A 23,769-nucleotide genomic window follows, 5' to 3' on the forward strand; every position below is an offset into this window, starting at 1 on the left:
AACATAATATTGGGTCCAAAAACAAAATTTTGGGGTTACTTGCACCCCTCAAACCCCCTGTGACTCCCCCCACTATGCAATCGGCGCAAAAAAGGGGGGGATCTGCCCCCATTCTAACCCCCCGGTTAACTACGTGAGCTAGTCGTGGAAAGAATATAACACAACCCAACATTCTCCCACTTGTTGTTTTCTTTCCATAGGGGGCCATAAGAGAGCTTAGTCATTTATCTAGCCTTGCAATGCCCATTGTGTCTCTACACCAAGATAACTTCTTAGAGCTCACAGATTTTGTCAATGCATCTGCAATATTCTTCAAAGTGTCCACCTTTACTAGCAACACCTTTTTGTCTTCTATCATATCCCTCACAAAGTGATACTGAACATCAATGTGCTTTGTCTTTGAATGATATGCAGGGTTCTTTGCCAAGAAAATTGCACTTTGGCTGTCACAGTCTATCCTTATAGCACCTTGTACTAACCCTATACTTGAACACAATCTCTACAACCAAATTGCTTCCTTGCTTGCATGAGTGGCTGCCATGTATTCTGCCTCTGTAGTTGATAGTGCCACTACAGATTGTTTCATACTCATCCAACTAATTGCACCTCCAAATAGGTTAAACACATACCCACTTGTAGATCTTCTCTGATCCATATCTCCATCCCAATCTACATCAACAAAGCCATGAATATCCAACACTCTGTCCAATCCTAGTCTTCCTTGGTAGCACAAACCATAATCACTAGTGCCATGCAAATACCTGAAAACCTGCTTCACTGTTGTCTAGTGCTCCTTCCTTGGTTTTGACATAAACCTACTCAATACTCCCATTGCATGTGCAATGTCTGGTCTAGTACAGACCATCTCATACATCAGGCTACTGACTGCACTTGCATATGGAACACCGGACATGTCCTCTTTCTATTCTTGTGTCTTGGGACATTGTTCAGCAGATAACTTTACACCTACAGGAATAGGAATCTTCACTGGTTTACTATCCTGCATATTAAACCTCTGCAATATTGTCTCAACATACTTCCTCTAGTTTAACTAGAGCTTCCTCTTTGTCCGATCTATTTTAATTTCCACGCCCAAAATATAGTTTGCAACACCAAGCTCTTTCATGTTAAATTTGGAGGACAAATGGGTCTTCAAATCCTGGATAATTTCTTTGTCACTTCCAACCAGCAAGATATTAGCCACATACAAGACCGAATAAATAACATAGTCACCAATTAATTTAAAATACACACAATGATCTGCTTTGCTTCTGGTGAAGCCAAGTCCCCATATAAATGTATCAAATTTCTGATACCACATCCTTGGTGACTGTTTTAACCCATACAAAGACTTCTTTAACTTGCATACTAGTTCTTTCTTACCCTTCACCGCAAATCCTTCAGGTTGCTTCATGTATATCTCCTCTTCCAGATCCCCATGAAGAAATACTATCTTCACATACATTTGTTCTACCTCAAATTCAAAAGCAGCAACAACAACGAAAAGTAATCTAATAGAATTTTCCTTAGCATCAGGAGAAAAAAAATCACCAAAATCAATTCCCGGCACCTGGGAATAACCTTTTGCTACCAACCGAGCTTTGTATTCTCCACCTTTCCTTCTGCATTTGTCTTCTTCTTGAACACCCATTTGCTGCCAATGGGTTTCCTTCCATCCGGAAACTCTACCAGATCCCAAGCCTCATTTTTGTGCAAAGATTCCATTTCATCAACCATGGCCTCTTTCCAAAGTTTTCCATCCTTTGAATCTACTTCTTCCTTCACAATTCTGGGATCATCATCAGTAACAGATAAAGCAAAATTTGAACAGAAAGAAGATGGACTATAACTTTCCAGTTGCCCTATTTCTTGAAATGATCTTCCTACACCCAGAGTTTGTGGCTTTTCATCTTCTGATTCCTCCTCTTCTATAGACTCTGATTCTTCCTCCTTAAGCTCAAAGTCTATCTTCTTAGGTTCCTTTGGTTGGACTTCATGTTTAATAACATATTTCACCTCTTTGAACACCACATCTCGGTTGTACACAACCTTCCTTGTTTTTGGATTCCAAAGATTATAACTCTTTAAACCATCCTTATACCCAATAAAGATGCACTTTTCAGATTTACTATCCAACTTGGTTCGTTTCTCCTTTGGAACATGTACATATGCATCACATCAAAATACCCTCAGATGTGAAAGAGAAGGTTTCTTACCAGTCCATACCTCTTGTGGAGTCTTATCCTCCAACACTGATGAAGGTGAATAATTGACTAGGTAACATGCTGTATCCATCGCCTCTGCCCAGAATTCATGTCCTAACCCAGCACCACTAAGCATGCTTCTTGCCCTTTCCATCAACGTCTTGTTCATTCTTTCTGTAACTCCATTTTGATGAGGTGTATATGGAGTAGTATTCTACCATGCTATACCACACTTCTTACAAATTCTTCAAATTCCTTACTGCAAAAATCTCCACCGTTATCTGTCCTTAACACATTTCTCTTCTTCTCTATTTGGTTTTCCACTAGAGCCTTAAATTCTTTAAACCTATCAAAGACTTTAGATTTCTTCTTAAGGAAATATATCTATAAATTCCTTGAGAAGTCATCTATAAATGATACATAGTACACAGACTAACCCAGTGATGGAACCTTCACAGGTCCAAACACATCACTATGCACAAGCTCTAATATCTGTTTTACCCTCTTACCACCAGAAGGGAAACTCACCCGATTTTGCTTCCCATATACACAATTTTCATAGAAATCAAAATCCAGAGAGCTATTACTCATACCTTCTACTATACCTTTACCATGAAGTATTTGAAGGCCCTTTTCTCCAATATGTCCAAGCCTTTGATGCCACATCATGGTCTTCTCTCCAGAGACCACTAGCTTTTTTGCTCCACTTTCAGGAACCACAGAACTGTTGCACCCATCAACAACAATGCTACCTTGCATTTTGTACAAAGTTCCAATTCTAAGTCCCCGCATCAATACCAGTGCCCCTTGAACCATCTTGGAGGTATCCTTATCGAACACTGTTTTTACACCTGCATCATCCAACTTGCTTATAGAAATCAGATTTCTGGCTAATGCAAGAATATGCAGAACACCTGGAAGTGTTCTAACCTTTCCACCTTGCAACTTCAACTTTAGTTTTCCACGACCAACAATTCTAGTCTTCCAGTCATCCCCTAAGAAGACATCACCACCATCATATTTCTCATACTCGCAGAACCGCTCTCTATGGGGAATGAAGTGAAAGGATGCACCTGAGTCAATCAACCACGCCTCATGATCTACATGTGTACTTGAAGAAGCCAAGTACACATCCCCACCTTCGTCTGAGGTGGTTTTCGCCTTTGCAGAAAGAGCATCATTAGATCCCTTTCTTTTTTCAGGAGCTTTAGATTTACAATCCCTTTTGTAGTGCCCTTCCTTTCCGCATTTCCAACACACTACCTTTATAGGTTTTCCTGGAGATTTACATATGCCTCTAGACTTATATCTCCCACTCGATGACTTATTTTTGTTTCTGTTTTGGGACCGTCCTTGTACAGACAAGGCATCACCATTCTGGCTCTCCATATTTTTTCGTCTCGTCTCCTACGTTAGCAAGGATGAGACTATTTCATTAAACTACAAGGTAGTTGCATTGCTACCTATTGCAATAACCAGACTATCCCACGAATCTGGTGTTAGCCTCCTGCTACAGCAGGTTAATCATCTTTCATGATCGACATTTTTACATGCCAAATATGTCATACTTTGCTTGCTGCAATGCTCCATATTTGCTACAGAGGCCAAAAAGTGTCCATAAGAGTGTGCGAGTCTAAGTGCCACTGCTGTGTTCCATTTTTGATGAGTTGATCCATTTTGATGAGTTTTCAGCTAAGGGAGGTCCAAACAGCTTAATCTTGGCCTCCCTAGGTTTCAATTTCATGTTGTAGAATATAGAGAATAAATATCTATCCAAACAGCTTAATCTTGGCAGATTTGTAGTTAGGTAGAGAAACAAGGGTGCTCAACAGCTTAATCTGAGGCCCTGGCTGAAATAAGTGTAGAAGTAGATAGGAGCACAACAAGAAGAAAAGAGTGAAAAGCTGGGTATGCTAGTTCAAGTGCACCCAAACCAAAAAGAAGAGAAAATGCTAGGTGAGTAGGTCAGGTAGGTAGCTTTGTGGTTGCAGAATCATGGCTTGTGATCCATTTCATATTGTCAAGTGTTATATCTATCATATCACAAGTTGAAGGCAGTTTTTCAGTTGGAGGACTTCAAGAAATGCATGTCTAACTTCCCCCTTCTTCCTCTCCCCCAAATCACTCACTAACTTCCCTAAAAAGAGGTCAAGATCTGCTTGGTACCTCTTAGTTTCGTCATTCTTCATATCATTTACCTTGGTGAAGATCTGCTTCACTCAAGGAATGTCCACACTTCTTCTATTAGTCATTTTCCCCCTTGATAGCCTAAGACATCATACTTAGCGCTTTTCCTCATCACTGTCATATTAACTACTAACTTTATTATGTAACTCCCTGTTTGTTTACCCTTCCCCTACTAAAACTATGTATATAACTCCCCTATATATTTATCCCTCCCCCTGGTTGAAACATAACCATAGGCATCCTTGGGAATTTCTAAGGTTATCTGAAACTTGGCAAGAGCCCTCATTGAGCCCTCTAACCATCTTCCAAATGCATAAGGACTCATTCCTTTGCATAGTTATAAAAAATCATCTCTTTGGCCTTGGTTTGCCTTTATAAGGCATGAAACCCTCCTTGGCCACTAAAAACCTCTCAAAGCACATCATTTTCCTCCTAAGTGCCTTTGGACTCCTTCCAAGGCATAAGAATATGCAAACCATGCAAAAACCATGTAAAAACCTTCAAAAAATTGAGAAATCCTCCTTTTTCGGGCCATCGGACCCCTTCCGATGCCCTAGAAATCCATTTAAAGCGCTTTCATTACCCCTCCGAATCCATTTACCTTTGCATTTTAATAAAATGCATGCTCCGATGCGAAAAGGATCTTTGGGACCCCCTCCGATGCAATATCGCAATCGGGAGGGAGGTCTTGCGTTGAAACAATAACATTTTTGCATGCCCGATCAACAATGGTTGATGCGATATCGCTTATCGGCATATCGCAAGTATTTGAGGTTATAAGGCATGTGTTATAATGGGCCGCCGATCGCCGATTGCGATATCGCATCGGCAGTCGGCGGTAGCATATGTTATATATCAAACAGTCCCGCACCATCTGCCGATGCGATAGATGTGTTATATCGCATATATATCATATTGCAACACTTTTTCGCATCGCAACATTTGTTATGACAGGACCCCGGCCCCCTCCGATCTTCGATCCGCCAATGGATCCAGGACCGTTGGATCGGGCCCCAGATCTGACGGTCTAGATCTTGTCGCGCGGCCCTCCATTTCACATCACCCCCATATGGTTCCGACTGGTGGAGCCGAAAAGTAATTAAAGCACGGCTTATAAGATTTTCGGGTCCGAAAGGAGCCCGTTGCACAGCAAAAGGGAAGGCTCCCGATATGACGGACCCGACATAACAATAAAGCAGAGCTTAATGGTGTATCGGGTCCGCAAGCCCATTTTTTATAAAACCTCCGATATGAATCGCTGACGGGCCGGACCCGATTTAAATAAAGAAGCGGCCTATAAACAGTTCGGGTCCGTGGCCTTTATCGCGTTGGGGTTCCGATGGTTGTACCGCTCTGAATGGCCGGAGCCGAAATAAATTGAAGCACAGTTTTGAAAGAATTTCGGGTCCATAAGGTCCCCGGGCGCAGCGAAAAGGAGTTCTCCGAATGGCCAGAGCCGAAATAACAATAAATCAGAGCTTAATGGTGTGTCGGGTCCGCAGACCCTTTTTTATTAAATCTGCTGATTGAAGTCGCCGACGGGCCGGACCCGAAATCCATAAAGAAGGAGCCTATAGCCCGTCGGGTCCGCCCTTTGTTTCGCTCATCGCAAGTTTTATGTGGCTGCCCCCCGGTCCGCCCCGACGCCGATATTGCGATGAGATCTGGGCCGTTGGATCGGCCCGTGCCAGATCCAACGGCCAGGACTTAAAGTTGTCCATAGTGCCCGCCAAAGCCAATTTCCATTAAAAATTTCATGTTTTTGATATATTTTCTATATTATAGGAAATGGGCCATTTTTCACAGGTTTTATACAAGGCGCCCACGCCCGCCCAAAGGTAAAGAAAGGGGTTGGTTTCCTTTGTTGATTTCAGTTCGCTCATCGCCCAGAGCGCGCCCAATACAGGTATTTTGGCATCGGCTTGCCTCCATGGCTTGGCGTTTCCTCCAGTCTTAGGTTTTTGGGCAGTTTGAGGCATTTCCTGGTCGGCAAGGGCCGATAACGACTCCAAAGGCGGCAGAAGGCCGAGCAGCGGCCATAAATGGGTGATTGGACAGTTCAAAGGCATTCGGAGGTCAAGAAGGGACCAGATGCGTGCCAAAGAGTATCAAGAAGCGGCAAAGTGTATCAGTCTAGATCTTCCAAAGCAGATGAAAGAAGAAAGGCCCCAGCAGATTCAGCAAAGCATCATTGAGCCGTAATGGCTCACCAACTCACAATTTTTGCCATTTAAGGCAGCAGGACCACTTGAAGGCACAAGTAAAGGGTTTTCAAAGCAGATATTGGCAAACACAATGAACCCAGTCATATTTTTGGAGCAGCGCTACTTCCTTGAATGCGCAGTTATCACACAGAGAACAACGCGTGGCTCAAGGAACTCTTTTAGTCCATTTTTGAAGCTGCAGCACCATGCGTAGCCCTAAAGAGCCATTTTGATGAGGCTGCTCCCTCATGAACACCTGTTTTAGATATTTCATTGCATTTATTTCCAGCAACTTAGCATTAGAAGCAGTTATGGCACAGATCTCTTTTGGATCTGTTTTGATAGGTACTTTGAGATATTTTCTCCCTTGACACCTGTTCAAGGGATGTTTGTAAATATTTTCTATTTAAATAACCCTCTGCATTATGTAAAGGGTTGGTTGGTCGATAACTTCCTCTCTAGACTTGCACTGTATTTTCTGAGAGTCTCTATAATCAAAGATCGCTGGAATGTTTGGGAGATGAACTGACTGTTGTGTTTTAATGATTGAAGAGTGACTATGGAATCCTAACACTTCTACATAGCCCAATAAGTGTTTCTTATCTCTGTTTACAGTTTATATGTGTTTATTCCATCATTGTTTCACTATCTAAATAGCAGAAAGAAAGAATAGTTCAGAGCTCACTTAGTTGTATTCTGTTCTCAATTTCTGTGATTTATCTATGTTTTCCTCTGAATTAGTCCTAAATATGAATACTGATTTGCTCATATTCACACTAGTTCCTTCATATATGAATGTTGTTTAGGAATCCTTGATTGCTCCTATATAAATGTTCATTCAGCTTCCCTCTGTTAGCATAATGAGAGCTACTTAGTTACCTTTCATTCACTGACTTTCGTTCCATCTCTATTCCAGCTCGATATTGTTTTATGTGTAGCTATCCTGCTCTGTATTCCTCTTGTGGCCAAGACAACGCAACAGCAAGCCTAATCCACGACTCCATGCCCAATGGTTTGAACTTCTCACACTATGCATCCCAACTCTGTTTGAAAGAATCCTCCATCCCACCAAAATCAAAACAAAACCCAAGAAAATCATAATTAGCCTAAAATCAACCCAAAACAAACCTAAATTATAAAGAGAGAGCCCTCTCTGATTGCAGGTAGGCTAGGACCTGCAGTCCAAAGATTGGTTTGTGGTTACCTCGGCCGTATCCTTTAAGGAGCTTTAAGGACAACCTGAGTGATAACATAATGGAGACTCCGCTGGGGACATTCTCAGAAAAAATCCAAGCTCCAAAGAGGAAATCTCGTTTTCTGGAGAAAATGCTCCTTTTCTTCAGAGATTTTCATGTTTAGTTCTGATCTTTGATGGTGGACAGAGATCAGGCACTCCAAAGTTAAATCATCCACCTGACGACTCCACATCATTTTCAATCAAGACTCCACTGGAGGAACGGACCTGAAAGAGAAAATCTTTAGGTTTCCCCTGAAGCAGTTCAGCAAAGCTATATTCCAACTCCTTCTGTTATCTCCTCTTCCATCCCAGTTGTTCTGTTTCTTCCTGCTGTTTCATTTATCCCTGTAAATATGGCTAACAGATATACACCTTTACAGTTACCTGCTAATCTTGGGGCTATGCCTCAGGATTATCAAACCAAAATCGCATATTTTGATGGTACTGGTTCTTGCACAGCCCTGCAACATACCAAAAAAATGCAGGACTATTTTGAGATTTATGAAATAGATGATGATGCTATAAGAATGAAGATTTTTGTCCAAAGTTTAAATGGAGATGCAAGGCCGTGGTTTAGAGCTCTTCCTGCAAATTCCATAGCTGACCCACAGGCCCTTTACCAAACATTCCTTAACAGATGGGAGAAAAAGAGAGATCCACTGCACATATTATCAGAATATGATACTATCAAAAGAGGCCCTCAAGAGGCTGTCTTAGACTATTGTGCAAGATTTAACAATGTTTACAATGCAATCCCATAGAACCTTAGGCCTCCACCTGATCTTGCTATGTATAAATTCCCTGATGGTTTTGATATCGACATGGCCTATCAATTAAGGGAAAGAGCCCCTCAAAGCTTAGCAGGCATGCAGAATATAGCTGCTAGTGTGGAGGCAAATCTGATTGCCAAGCGAAACAGAGCAAGAGCTGAGAGAAAAACTACTTGTAAAGATGAAACTTCAGTTTCTGAGCAATATATGGATGAATCTCCCAATCTATTGTATGAGTATAATTGCTCTCCTTCTTTCAGTTGTCTGCCCAAATATCACCAATATGATGAAGATTATGTGCCTCAAAGCCAAATCAGCCTTGCACAGGAGTCAAAGCCTATTTTGGTAGAAAGCACAGTTCAAGTTCAGCAGCCTGAAATCCGTAATCGGCCTATTCATTTCAGCTATGAAGAGGAAGAGGAGAATGCAGAGAATTTTGATTTCAGCAAAGAAACTTTGCCATTTTGTTTTGAGTCGTTTCAGTTTATTAAGAATAATTATCATGCAGTATATGATCAAGTGTCAGCTAGTGTTGATATTGGCCATCTAGAGGAGAGTCAAATCCTTGCTCATAATGCATTACCTCTAGTTGTGCAGCCCCAAAGTGCCATTCAATGTCAGATTGAAGAAGAAGGCTCGGAAGTAGCAACATATGATCAAGAGGTTCCAGATAATTCCCCGCTGCTTTGTTTTGAATCTTCTGAGTGTTGGAAATAATACTGAGAGGGGGGGTGAATCAGTATTATCTAGCAATTTAATAAATCTTCCTTATTTGATCTTTGAATTATTTTTGCATGTCAGTACCATAAAATAATGAGCATGAACAAAGAAAACAGATAGTCACACCAAAGAACACAAGATGTAAGGTGGAAACCCAATGTGGGTGAAAACCACCTGCTGCAATATGTCTCTATCTTCTTTCAAATTAGAAACTCCTTTTTCAATGATTTTGTACTGGTGCAGTCTTTTACCAGTACGCAGGCTGCAACCTGCAGAGAGCTACACTCTCTCTCTCGTTTTCCAGTCTTCTCATGGAAGGGAGCAACAACCCCCTACTTCTTTTCATAAAGCATCAAATAATCATCAAGTACATAACAGTTACAGTCCACTACAGTTATCAGATCAGTAATAACAGAACTAACCCAGAACACCTTATCAACAGAGAAATTCAATCAACAGAACATCTTAAGACAGAGACGCAGTTTTCCCTTCTGTGGCCTGCGACCAGACGCAGCTAACCTTCTTCTCCCCTGCGTCCACATGCAGAGATCCTTCTGCTGCGCTGCGTGCCCGCGCACTGTTCCTTCAACTGCACTGCGTCCTGTTGCAGCAGGGACGCACCCAGAAACACTGTCGCGCCGCGTTCTTTTGCTGTAGGGACGCACCCAGAAATACTATCGCGCCGTGTCTTTTGCTGCAGGGACGCACCCAGAAATACTATCGCGCCGCATCTTTTTACTCAGAGACGCACCTGATCCTTATTATGCTTCGCGTCCCCACGCAGTGCGCCTGTTACTGTACTGCGTCCCGAACGCACCTGAATCTTGCTCTGCCCTGTGTCCCCACACAGGTCTCTTCTTACTGCACTGCGTCCCGGCGCACTTGCCTTTCACTGAACCTGCGTACCTTCGGGTATGAATGATTTCAAGACTTTAAGAGTAACCCAAACAGTCAGATCTACAGATCTAATCATGCGCCAAAGAGATCTCAGTCTTTCAGAAGATTCACCTTTTTAGATCTAGACCAGATCTAACCTCATAAGATATTCAACCAAAGACATACAAAACCAAATGATCTCCTTTGCTTTATATAGGCAAGCTCCTCCTCAAATCATGGAACAATACCACGAGCCGACACCATAATAACACAATACCGTCGGCTAGATACCAAGAGTAAAACACAAGAAACCCCCACGTGACCTTGAAAAGTGTGCACTGGGTGGACGCACTTCCTGAACGGCTGGCCTGCGACTCTGGACGCGTCTACTGCATGGTGTACCTGCGGGTACGCACCTTATGAACTGATTTCCTGCGTCCTTCTTAATTTTTCAATAAATTGAGAGCCTTGTCATGGGAGTTGCCATCAAGTACAACATCTGTAACATATAGCCATACCAGAGAACATAATGCCAACACTGAGTTGTCTAAAGAAAAGGAGGAGCAGCCTGTGCAGATTTGTCAAGTTCCATCTGAGCCTGTTTGTAATGAATTGCAAGTACCATTCCATGTTTTGAATGATTCATCTATTGGCAGATTAGATGATGAAGTAAATCACTGCTCTTCTCCATTAGAAGGCTGCAAGGCTCAATATCAAGTTGCTGATGATCTCCCAATTCCAAAGCATGATAGCTATCCCGAACCTTTGTATAGTTCTTTAATTCAGCCCAGCAAGAATGTATATATGTTGCAGGACCCTTTTGTACAGTCTCTTGTTTCAACAAAGGAGATCAAGGCTGTCCTTGTCTTTGCAAGGATTAACAAAGCCACATCTGATTGCAAGATCTCCATTTCAAGCACCAACAAGCACAAGCAGCAAAGCTCACTGATGTTCATAATACTTAAGTGGCTGCATTGGCTGTTTCATTTCACCTAACAGCAAAGTAAGTGCTGATTAGGGTAAGTAGGTAGGATTAATAAGGCATCCAGCCAAAGGGAATTTTGCAGAATACGGCAACAATTGAATACAAGGCAGTCTAACCTGCTGTTCTTGGCTTGTCACAAGGAAAAGCCATCCCCAAGTGGAGCCACTGTTAGCCTCCTGCTACAGCAGGTTAATCATCTTTCATGATCGACATTTTTACATGCCAAATATGTCATACTTTGCTTGCTGCAATGCTCCATATTTGCTACAGAGGCCAAAAAGTGTCCATAAGAGTGTGCGAGTCTAAGTGCCACTGTTGTGTTCCATTTTTGATGAGTTGATCCATTTTGATGAGTTTTCAGCTAAGGGAGGTCCAAACAGCTTAATCTTGGCCTCCCTAGGTTTCAATTTCATGTTGTAGAATATAGAGAATAAATATCTGTCCAAACAGCTTAATCTTGGCAGATTTGTAGTTAGGTAGAGAAACAAGGGTGCTCAACAGCTTAATCTGAGGCCCTGGCTGAAATAAGTGTAGAAGTAGATAGGAGCACAGTAAGAAGAAAAGAGTGAAAAGCTGGGTATGCTAGTTCAAGTGCACCCAAACCAAAAAGAAGAGAAAATGCTAGGTGAGTAGGTCGGGTAGGTAGCTTTGTGGTTGCAGAATCATGGCTTGTGATCCATTTCATATTGTCAAGTGTTATATCTATCATATCACAAGTTGAAGGCAGTTGTTCAGTTGGAGGACTTCAAGAAATGCATGTCTAACTTCCCCCTTCTTCCTATCCCCCAAATCACTCACTAACTTCCCTAAAAAGAGGTCAAGATCTGCTTGGTACCTCTTAGTTTCATCATTCTTCATATCATTTACCTTGGTGAAGATCTGCTTCACTCAAGGAATGTCCACACTTCTTCTATCATTCATTTTCCCCCTTGATAGCCTAAGACATCATACTTAGCGCTTTTCCTCATCACTGTCATATTAACTACTAACTTTATTATGTAACTCCCTGTTTGTTTACCCTTCCCCTACTAAAACTATGTATATAACTCCCCTATATATTTATCCCTCCCCCTGGTTGAAAAATAACCATAGGCATCCTTGGGAATTGCTAAGGTTATCTGAAACTTGGCAAGAGCCCTCATTGACCCCTCTAACCATCTTCCAAATGCATAAGGACTCATTCCTTTGCATAGTTTCCCTTCATATGTATAAAAAATCATCTCTTTGGCCTTGGTTTGCCTTTATAAGGCATGAAACCCTCCTTGGCCACTAAAAGCCTCTCAAAGCACATCATTTTCCTCCTAAGTGCCTTTGGACTCCTTCCAAGGCATAAGAATATGCAAACCATGCAAAAACCATGTAAAAACCTTCAAAAAATTGAGAAATCCTCCTTTTTCGGGCCATCGGACCCCTTCCGATGCCCTAGAAATCCATTTAAAGCACTTTCATTACCCCTCCGAATCCATTTACCTTTGCATTTTAATAAAATGCATGCTCCGATGAGAAAAGGATCTTTGGGACCCCCTCCGATGCGATATTGCAGTCGGGAGGGAGGTCTTGTGTTGAAACAACAACATTTTTGCATGCCCGATCAACAATGGCTGATGCGATATCGCTTATCGGCATATCGCAAGTATTTGAGGTTATAAGGCATGTGTTATAATGGGCCGCCGATCGCCGATTGCGATATCGCATCGGCAGTCGGCGGTAGCATATGTTATATATCAAACAGTCCCGCCCCATCTGCCGATGCGATATATGTGTTATATCGCATATATATCATATCGCAACATTTTTTCGCATCGCAACATTTGTTATGACAGCACCCCGTCCCCCTCCAATCTCCGATCCGCCGATGGATCCAGGACGGTTGGATCGGGCCCCAGATCTGACGGTCCAGATCTTGTCGCGCGGCCCTCCATTTCGCATCGCCCCCATATGGTTCCGACTGGCAGAGCCGAAAAGTAATTAAAGCACGGCTTATAAGATTTTTGGGTCCGAAAGGAGCCCGTTGCACAGCGAAAGGGAAGGCTCCCGATATGATGGACCCGACATAACAATAAAGCAGAGCTTAATGGTGTATCGGGTCCGCAAGCCCATTTTTTTTATAAAACCTCCGATATGAATCGCCGATGGGCCAGACCCGATTTAAATAAAGAAACGGCCTATAAACAGTTCGGGTCCGTGGCCTTTATCGCGTCGGGGTTCCGATGGTTGTATCGCTCCGAATGGCCGGAGCCGAAATAAATTGAAGCACAGTTTTGAAAGCATTTTGGGTTCGTAAGGTCCCCGGGTGCAACGAAAAGGAGTTCTCCGAATGGCCGGAGCCGAAATAACAATAAAGCAGAGCTTAATGGTGTGTCGAGTCCGCAGACCCTTTTTTATTAAATCCGCCGATTGAAGTCGCCGACGGACCGGACCCGAAATCCATAAAGAAGGAGCCTATAGCCCGTCGGGTCTGCCCTTTGTTTCGCTCATCGCAAGTTTTATGTGCCGCCCCCCGATCCGCCCCGACGCCGATATTGCGATGAGATCTGGGCCGTTGGATCGGCCCGCGCCGGATCCAACGGCCAGGACTTAAAGTTGTCCACAGTGCCCGCCAAAGCCAATTTCCATTAAAAATTTCATGTTTTTGATATATTTTCTATATTATAGGAAGTGGGTCATTTTTCACAGGTTTTATACAAGTCGCCTGCGCCCGCCCAAAGGTAAAGAAAGGGGTTGGTTTCCTTTGTTGATTTCAGTTTGCTCATCGCCCAGAGCACGCCCAATACAAGTATTTCGTCATCGGCTTGCCTCCAGGGCTTGGCGTTTCCTCCAGTCTTAGGTTTTTGGGCAGTTTGAGGCATTTCCTGATCGGCAAGGGCCGATAACGACTCCAAAGGCGGCAGAAGGCCGAGCAGTGGCCATAAATGGGTGATTGGACAGTTCAAAGGCATTCGGAGGTCAAGAAGGGACCAGGTGCGTGCCAAAGAGTATCAAGAAGTGGCAAAGTATATCAGTCCAGATCTTCCAAAGCAGATGAAAGAAGAAAGGCCCCAGCAGATTTAGCAAAGCATCATTGAGTCGTAATGGCTCACCAACGCACAATTTTTGCCATTTAAGGCAGCAGGACCACTTGAAGGCACAAGTAAAGGGTTTTCAAAGCAGATATTGACAAACACAATGAACCCAGTCATATTTTTGGAGCAGCGCTACTTGCTTGAATGCGCAGTTATCACACAGAGGACAAGGCGTGGCTCAAGGAACTCTTTTAGTCCATTTTTGAAGCTGCAGCACCATGCGTAGCCCTAAAGAGCCATTTTGATGAGGCTGCTCCCTCATGAACACCTATTTTAGATATTTCATTGCATTTATTTCCAGCAACTTAGCATTAGAAACAGTTATTGCACAGATCTCTTTTGGATCTGTTTTGATAGGTACTTTGAGATATTTTCTCCCTTGACACCTGTTCAAGGGATGTTTGTAAATATTTTCTATTTAAACAACCCTCTGTATTATGTAAAGGGTTGGTTGGTCGATAACTTCCTCTCTAGACTTGCACTGTATTTTCTAAGAGTCTCTATAATCAAAGATCGTTGGAATGTTTGGGAGATGAACTGACTGTTGTGTTTTAATGACTGAAGAGTGACTATGGAATCCTAACGCTTCTACATAGCCCAATAAGTGTTTCTTATCTCTGTTTACAGTTTATATGTGTTTATTCCATCATTGTTTCACTATCTAAATAGCAGAAAGAAAGAATAGTTCAGAGCTCACTTAGTTGTATTCTGTTCTCAATTTATGTGATTTATCTATGTTTTCCTTTGAATTAGTCCTAAATATGAATACTGATTTGCTCATATTCACACTAGTTCCTTCATATATGAATGTTGTTTAGGAATCCTTGATTGCTCCTATATAAATGTTCATTCAGCTTCCCTCTGTTAGCATAATGAGAGCTACTTAGTTACCTTTCATTCACTGACTTTCGTTCCATCTCTATTCCGGCTCGATATTGTTTTATGTGTAGCTATCCTGTTCTGTATTCCTCTTGTGGCCAAGGCAACGCAACAGCAAGCCTAATCTACGACTCCATGCCCAATGGTTTGAACTTCTCACACTATGCATTCCAACTCTGTTTGAAAGAATCCTCCATCCCACCAAAATCAAAACAAAACCCAAGAAAATCATAACTAGCCTAAAATCAACCCAAAACAAAGCTAAATTATAAAGAGAGAGCCCTCTCTGATTGCAGGTAGGCTAGGACCTGTAGTCCAAAGATTGGTTTGTGGTTACCTCGGCCGTATCCTTTAAGGAGCTTTAAGGACAACCTGAGTGATAACATCTGGTAGAGAACACAATAAACTAATGCACTTATCTTCATCTGAAATTTTGATATCAACAGATAATAATTGACTTACCACAGTATTAAACACATTCAGATGCTCTGTCACCGAGTCTCCATATTTCATCCTCAGGTTATATTGCTTTTTCCGTAGGAACATTTTATTCACCAGAGACTTAGATTGTTACAAAGTCCCTAAATTTTCCCACAAAGCCTTCGCTGTAGCTTCCCCTGATACATTCAACAATACTGAATCTGAGACACACAAATGTATTGTGCTCTTTGACTTCTGATCCAACTTCTTCCATTCTTCATCGGACACTCCTGTTGGTTTATTACCCAGATCTACTATGATCCACTTATCTTTATCCACCAACAGATCCTCCATCTTAAGTTTCCACAACTCAAAACTCTGACCATTAAATTTCTTGATCTCTATCTTTCCATTGCTTGCCATCTTCTTTCACCACGAAAATCGGTCTCGCAGATCTCCCATTGAATAGGGTTTGCCACAGGCCCGATCGAAACCCCTCAGCAACAAAGGCATCCCCTTGAAGCCAAAACAATTCCGATACCAAATGTAGGTTTTAACCCTATCAAAAATTACCTGCATACAAATTCTAAAACACAAAAAATGAATAATGTGAGAGCATAACACATAAAACACATATACATAGAGATTTTCCCCTGGATCCCAAAACCGGGACTACCAGTTTGATTTTTCATTATATTCCTTTCAATGTTACAATACATATTTATACATGTTGAAGCATCTAATACCATGGACCGAAAACCGTCGTGTCCAAAACCATGGACCGAAAACCATCACATCCAAAACCATGGACCAAAAACCATCGCGTCCAAAACCATGGATCGAAAACCATTGCGTCCAAAACCATGTGCAAAAAATCATGCACAAAACCATAGGTAGGTCCGCCCAACCTAATATAGGGTCCAAAAAAAAAAAAAATTCTGGGGCGCTGCCCTGGACCCATAGAGTGGGGTTACTTGCACCCCTCAAACCCCCTATGACTCCCCCCGTTACGCAATCGGCGCAATGAAGGGGGGGCTCCGCCCCCCCTTCTAATCCCCCGGTTAACTACATGGGCTAGTCGCAGAAAGAATATAACACAACCCGACAATGATAAAGTAGAATCTATCAAAAGCATATGACTGTCTTAGCTGGTCCTACCTCCTTAAAGTTTTGAGAGCATTTGGATTTGCAGAGGATTGGATTAGTTGGATTCAGTCTACGATTTCTACTCCCTTCTTTTTAAGCTTGTTGAATGGAGCCCCCTCAACCACCTTTCGCTCTTCCAAGGGACTCCAACAAGGTGATCCAATTTCCCCTTTCTTGTTAATAATAGTTGCAGAGGGACTAATTCGATTGATCATGACTTCAAAGAGTACCAATGACCTTAAATTCCTTCACCTCCCATGAACAAATATATCCATGACTCACCAAAAATTTGTCAATGATAATCTTCTGTATGGGGATCCCATGGTTCAGGAGGCTCTTACGATAGATGGGATCCTTGTTGAATTCCAGGCAACTTCCGGTATGTTTCTCAATAAGGAAATATCAAGTATTAATTTTTTCCATACTCCCTGTCCTATGCAGTTCTTCCTGGATGGTATTCTAGGCTTCTCAATTGATTCCATGCCTTCAAAGTACTTGGGTGTCTCTTTAATAGCTAATCCTCTACGTACTTGTTAGGTCCCTATACTATTAGTGTAGCCCCTTATTGTTATTAGTGCAACCCTTTTATTGTATTTTTGTGCCCATGTAGTTCCCATATTGTTATTATTGTGTGCCATAGAAGCCCACTATTGTTATTGTTGTGCCCTTACAATATTATTGTCATGCATTCTCTGATTATATTGTGACACCTTAGACTCCCATATATAGAAAGGAGGTCTTGTCATTTGTATCATCCAAGAATTTTTCATTTATGGTATGTAAAGGAGTTTCTTCCCTCAAAGAGGATAATTTTAAGTCATTGATCTATCTATTTGTGAGCTCATTGCATAACATTTGGTATATTTGGTATTAGAGCTTTGGATTCTACGGTTTCACTACTTCAAACAAGACATCATGGACATTTTTCTATAAATTTATTTCTACAAAGCTTCAAAAGCTAAAATGAAAACCACGTGGATCTGAAATTTTGGTGAACTCTATGTCCGAATTTCATATCTTGTGTCACTATATTTTCAGAGATATGATATGAGGAAGTTATGGTTTTTACAAGCTCCAGAATTCTAACTCAAATAGGTGACCTGGGGAAAATCATCATAACTTTCGTTTCAAACATCAGATTTGAATTTTGTAAAAAGTGGCTGAAATTGCACGAACTTTAGTTTTTTGTGTAGCACTTTCAGGGTGGAAGGTTGAAACAATGACACGTGGGATCCTGTACAAATTCGCTCTACTGAACGAGTCCATAATGAGGGCATTGTGGGAGATTTGACATAACGCTTCCTTGGAGAATCCAATCTAGATCAGACTTGTGGGGTTGGAAAGAGGCCTTAGAGGACTACCACATAATGAAATTTCAGGCCTTGGAGATCCAAAATTACCAAGATAAAATAGATTCAATATCGAGCTACCTACAAAGCAAGAAAAAGCTATGTATTTTTTAAAATTTGCATAAGTTTGTTTGAAAAACTAGTTGGAAGTGATTCAAAGGGAATAGTGAAGAATATATATTATTAATTCATGACCTAAAGAAATAAAATGGAAACACCTAGTAAGCAACCCGAAATATCTACTATGATGCATGAAGAAGAAGAAGAAATGCAACATGATATATCAAAATTACGAGACGAAGTGCAACAAATTTCACTCTCACAAAAAGTAACAAAAGCTAAGATGGATGATTTGAAGAATGGAATAAAAAGGGATGTGGGAGTTTTGAATGATGGTCTAAAAGAAGACATGGAAGAAATGATGAATTTCAAGATAGAGGGGTTGAAGGAATGTTGGGAAAAGTTGTTAGAGGAAAAGCATCCCAGTGGTGACAAGGAAATCCATGAAAATCATGATGAAGAAAAAAGGAATATCAATTATGATTTTAAAGACTCCAATGTGGGGTTTAAGAACCACCACATTCCATAGATAAATATGAGGAAGTTTTGTGGCAAGGACCCAGTAACTTGGATACTATAGATGGAACAATATTTTGATCTACATGATGTGCAACCCTCAGAAAAGGTACATATTGCATCTTTATATTTAGAACCCAATAATTTTGTATGGTATAGATGGCTTTGTAGTCATAAACTACTTGCCACCTCGTTAATTTTTATGGAGGAAATGATAGCACATTATGAATATACAAAGAGAAACACCTCCTTTAGCCAATTGATAAATAAAAAAAGAGGGTTCAATGGTAGAGCACATTGAGGACTTCCAAAAATTGAATATAAGGGTAAATGATAATCTCGAGGAGCATAGGATTGATGTCTTCATATGGAATTTAAAGGATAACATCCAACATGAGTTTTTCCTTTGGGAACTTGATTCATTAGAGAAGGCATTGAGGTTGGCGAGAAAAATTGAAAGAAAAATTATGGAAACAAGCAATCCTACCACTCACAACTATAAATATGGAAGTGTTGTTGCTCCTAGCCTTCCACAACCGACAAGGTTGACACCACAACAATTGGAAGAAAAAAGAGCAAAAGGGATTTGCTACAATTATGATAGAAAATACACTAAAGGTAAAAAGTGTGTTGAGATGAAATCAATTTACATAGATTGGGAAGAGGAGGAAGAAAAGGAACAAGAAACATCAAAACAAGATGATACATCAGGAATCAACCCTAGAGAAAGAAGAAATGAATCTCACCATATCTTGTAATGCATTGACTAGAATTACCACTCCTCAAAATCTCAACATAGAAGGACATATCAAAAAGAAAAAGGTAATAGTATTGGTTGATTCACGTAGTACCTATAATTTTATTCATTGTAAGATAGCCAAAGAATTGAATTGCTTCTTATATCCAGCACCAGAGTATCAAGTGATGGTTGCAAATGGAGGAATCATAAATTTCTCTGGAAAGTGCCATAATATCAAGCTATCCATTGCAGAATATGTATTGAATAGTCCAATGATTTCCATTCCAATGGGTGGTGCTAATGTTGTACTAGGAGTCCAATGGTCAATCTTTGGGTACGATAGCTTTTAATTTTCAAAAACTTTTCTTGAAATTTTTTTTGGGAAGGAAAGGAAGTTGAATTAAGGGGTATTGCAGGGAAAATAGGAAAGATAATCAAATCTAATCGCATGAAAAATCTTCTAAAGAAATAACAACTAGGCATAATTGCACAATTATGTTCACTAGAGGTTCAAACAATGAAATCATCTATTTCTCCATATCTCCAAAAAGCCTTGGATAATCATTCTAAGGTTCAAGTAGTGGAATATCACATCAAGTATCAACAACAAGTTCTCCAACTCTTAAAGGATAACCTCACTTTCGTGTAGAATCTAATGAAACAACATTTAGATCGACATCGCAGCAAAATAAGTTTTGATGTAGGCGAATGGGTATTTTTACGGCTACAAACATACAAACAAATGTCCCTCAAGCAAGCTAAGAAGGATAATAAATTATCACCAAAGTACTATGGTCATTATAAGGCATTGCAAAAGATTGGTACGATGGAATACAAATTGGATCTTCCTACATCTTCCTGAGTGCACCCAGTTCTCCATGTTTCATGGTTAAATAAGGTTATAGGTGACACACTGTTAAATTTAGGTATGTTCTATGCTAGAGCAATTTATTTCAATTTTCACAGTTGGCTTCATATTTTTTCCAGATTAGCAATCACATCAACATTAAAGTAAACTGCAGATAGAACATAAATATAAATCGCAGAAGACAAGCCAAGACAAGAGGACACAAGATGTGGTGCTAGCTAGGGACACACCCCACAATGTGGGGAAACCCTTGATCAATTCTTCTTTTATGTTCTTCAAAGTTAAGCAGAGAGAGAGAGATAGTACATTTACAACAAAATTCAATGCTTTGACTTATTTAGGTATGAGCATAGATCATTTCCTATAACGATGATACATGAGATCAGTTGAATACATTCGCCTTCAACTAATTCTCCAAGGTGACGGCTTCACCTATCATAGTGTTGCATTTCGTCCATTTGCTACACCTTACCATGTGGCACCATGCTGTACCATCACAGTGTTGGACCTTTATGACTGAGCTACTCTCATCTGCTCTCATCATCATGCTACTCATTATGTTGCATCTTCCATCATCATGCAGCCCTATTCATCATCATGCTGACCTTAAGTGACGTGCCCATCATTCATCATCATGTTGTCTTATTCATCATTTTGTTGCCCATGCCCATCAAGATCTAAGATTGTTCATCCTTATCATTCTCATTATGTTGAGACTATAATCATCATAGACATTACTGCTTATGATCCCCATTATTGTGACTACATATATTAAGTCACTGTTGTACAAGATGTAAGTCACTGATATCTATATACCGAGATCTTCTTCATCCAACCAAAACCGAGATCATTGATCTACAAAATCAACGTTTATGGTTGTTGTGATCATATCACATCAAGGCTGCTGCAATTATGCTGAGGGTGATTCATTCACTATGTCCTTATCCGAAGTATGCCTCATCTATCCGAGATAGATGTGCCCAAATCACATACTTCTACAAGTATGTTGAATCTGCGGTTCCTTCATGTATGATCTATGGCTACCTCGCTTGACAACAATTATGACTGCGACTTCTTCCATTAAGTCACTGCTGTAATGATTGTGGTTCTTCCATCCTTGACTGCGGTTATGACTGCGGTTCTCTCATCCTTGACTGCGGTTCTCTCATCCTTGACTGCATGAACATGTGTCTTCATTAACTGCGATAGAGGACTACATTTATGCTTCTATAGGTAGCTTATTAAGGTCTTCCTTTGACTGCATATCTTGGTGGATTAGGGCTCCTCAACAATGGATAGACGAGGTCTCTTTTGACTGCATTTAGCCCTCCTTTGTGCAACGTATTCAACTGCGGATAACGAGTCTTCTTGAATTGCGTATAAGGTGTTACATGAAAAACGTATAAGATGTTACCTTGACTGCATGTGAATGTCTTCATGGAAAGTCTCTATGTCATGTGTATAACTATGGTAGGGCTCCTTCCAACTGTGGCTTCACCATGAATAACGTATGAGGTTTCCATAACTTCGTAAGAGTCTTTATTGACTGCGTGTAAATGACAACATTGGATTAGAGCATCATTTGCAACTAGGGCATCACACTAGGCCAACGTATTCTTTAGTGTCTCTCCTTCTCCAAAAACCTAAGATGTGGAGAGGAGATCACATTAAGAATGTCTGTCAAAATGACTTCAAGTCCTCTTCTATTTATACTAAAACTTAGATGATGAATAGACATGTCTATTGGGCTTCTCAACCTACTCAAGTTGTTGGCTAACTTAACAATTTGTCTTATAACATAAATAAATTCATAAATCCATGAATACTTATCAAAATCGGATGATCTTTAGATCAATCCTACACCTCTCAATTAGAGGGATCCAATAAAAATATCAACTGCCATAAATAAGATGACCCACGTGGAGTTTTTCCCTAGTTCCCAATTTTAACACTCCCTCTCAACTAGGGAGAACTCCATCCGCTGATCCATATGTCCGACTGTTCTATCTTTGCCATCAGTGCCCTACACTGCTCTGCTCAGTTCTGCTAGCTTTACTGGCTCTGCTCAACTCTGTTGGCCCTGCTCTACTCTGCTTAGCTTTGCTAGCTCTGCTCAGCTCTGTTGGCTTTGCTCAGCTCTATTGAACCATGAATAAGAAGAATTGATCAAGAATGTGTCATACCATTCTCCACTGACCCGAAGTTAGTCTCAGAGTGTGTACCACTGGTCCCAGACCAGTCCTCAACCGACCCGAAGTTAGTGTCATAGTATGTACCACTCCTACTGGTCCCAGACCAGTCCTTTACTGACTCAAAGTCAGTCTCAGAGTATGTACCACTGGTCCTAGACCAATCCTCTACTAACCTGAAGTCAGTGTCATAGTGGGTACAACTCCTACCATTGGTCCCAGACCAGTATCATTGATCCCAGATCAATGAAGGTCATCCTAGCATAGGGAGTACGGTAGATACAACGATGGGTCCATCGGTACTACTATGGTCCCTATCCTCATTTCCCTACTCATTGATCAGATGAGAGGTACTTCCCATGAGTCCTGGACTACATGGGTAGGATGCCTCGACAGGAGAACTAATCATCCTGTCCATAGGAGAGTGAATCATCCTGTCCCACAAGAGAGCGAATCATCTTGTCCCACAAGAGTGAATCATCTTGTCCATAGGAGAGTGAATCATCCTGTCCACAGAAGAGCGAATCATCCTGTCCCACAAGAGAGAGAATCATCCTATCCACAGGAGAGCAAATCATCTTGTCCCACAAGAGAGCGAATCATCCTATCCACAGGAGAGCGAATCATCTTGTCCCACAAGAGAGCGAATCATCCTATCCACAGGAGAGCGAATCATCCTGTCCATCAAGAGAGTGAATCATCTTGTCCTAGTGCACACCACCAGAAGAGGGTGAGTCACCCTGTGGTCATATGTTGCTCCAGTAAGAACCGCAAGCCCCCAGAGCTCCCAGAGCTTAATGTATGCAACATGCAGGACCCTTTTACAAGGGTCTCTCGATGACTCCAAGTCATTATGGAAAATCACAAATTTGATGTTTCCTCAGGGCTTTGATAAAGTGTAGCGATATGTACATCATCTCAATGCGACGGAGCCTCCTTGCTCATCGACTTACCATATCCCAGATGAGGCAGTATCTGATGTCTATCTGTTGGAGCAATCATTGAATACGGGATTCCTCAATAATCGAATCCCACTTTTGGTTGTCACAGAGAATCACAGTGGTATTCATCATGTGTACAAACAGCTCACTGAAGAGCTTCCGCAACCATGCAGCTTCACATGAGATCATACTCATAGCCATGTATTCGATCTCGACGATTTTTATAGCAACCGACTTCTGCTTCCTGCTTATCCATGATATCGAAACATAATCCAAAAAGAATCAGCACTTAGAAGTGCTCTAGTGATCCTCCACACTGCCTACCCACTTAGCATTTGATTAATCATGCAGTTTCATATTTCCAATAGTGTATCTCAATCCATGAGAGATTGTGCCCTTAAGATATCTCAGAGGATT

The sequence above is a fragment of the Pinus tabuliformis genome, chromosome 2_1, assembly GCF_031772625.1.
Source record: "Pinus tabuliformis cultivar Carrire ecotype Pingquan chromosome 2_1, CPIR1, whole genome shotgun sequence".
NCBI lineage: Eukaryota > Viridiplantae > Streptophyta > Pinopsida > Pinales > Pinaceae > Pinus > Pinus tabuliformis.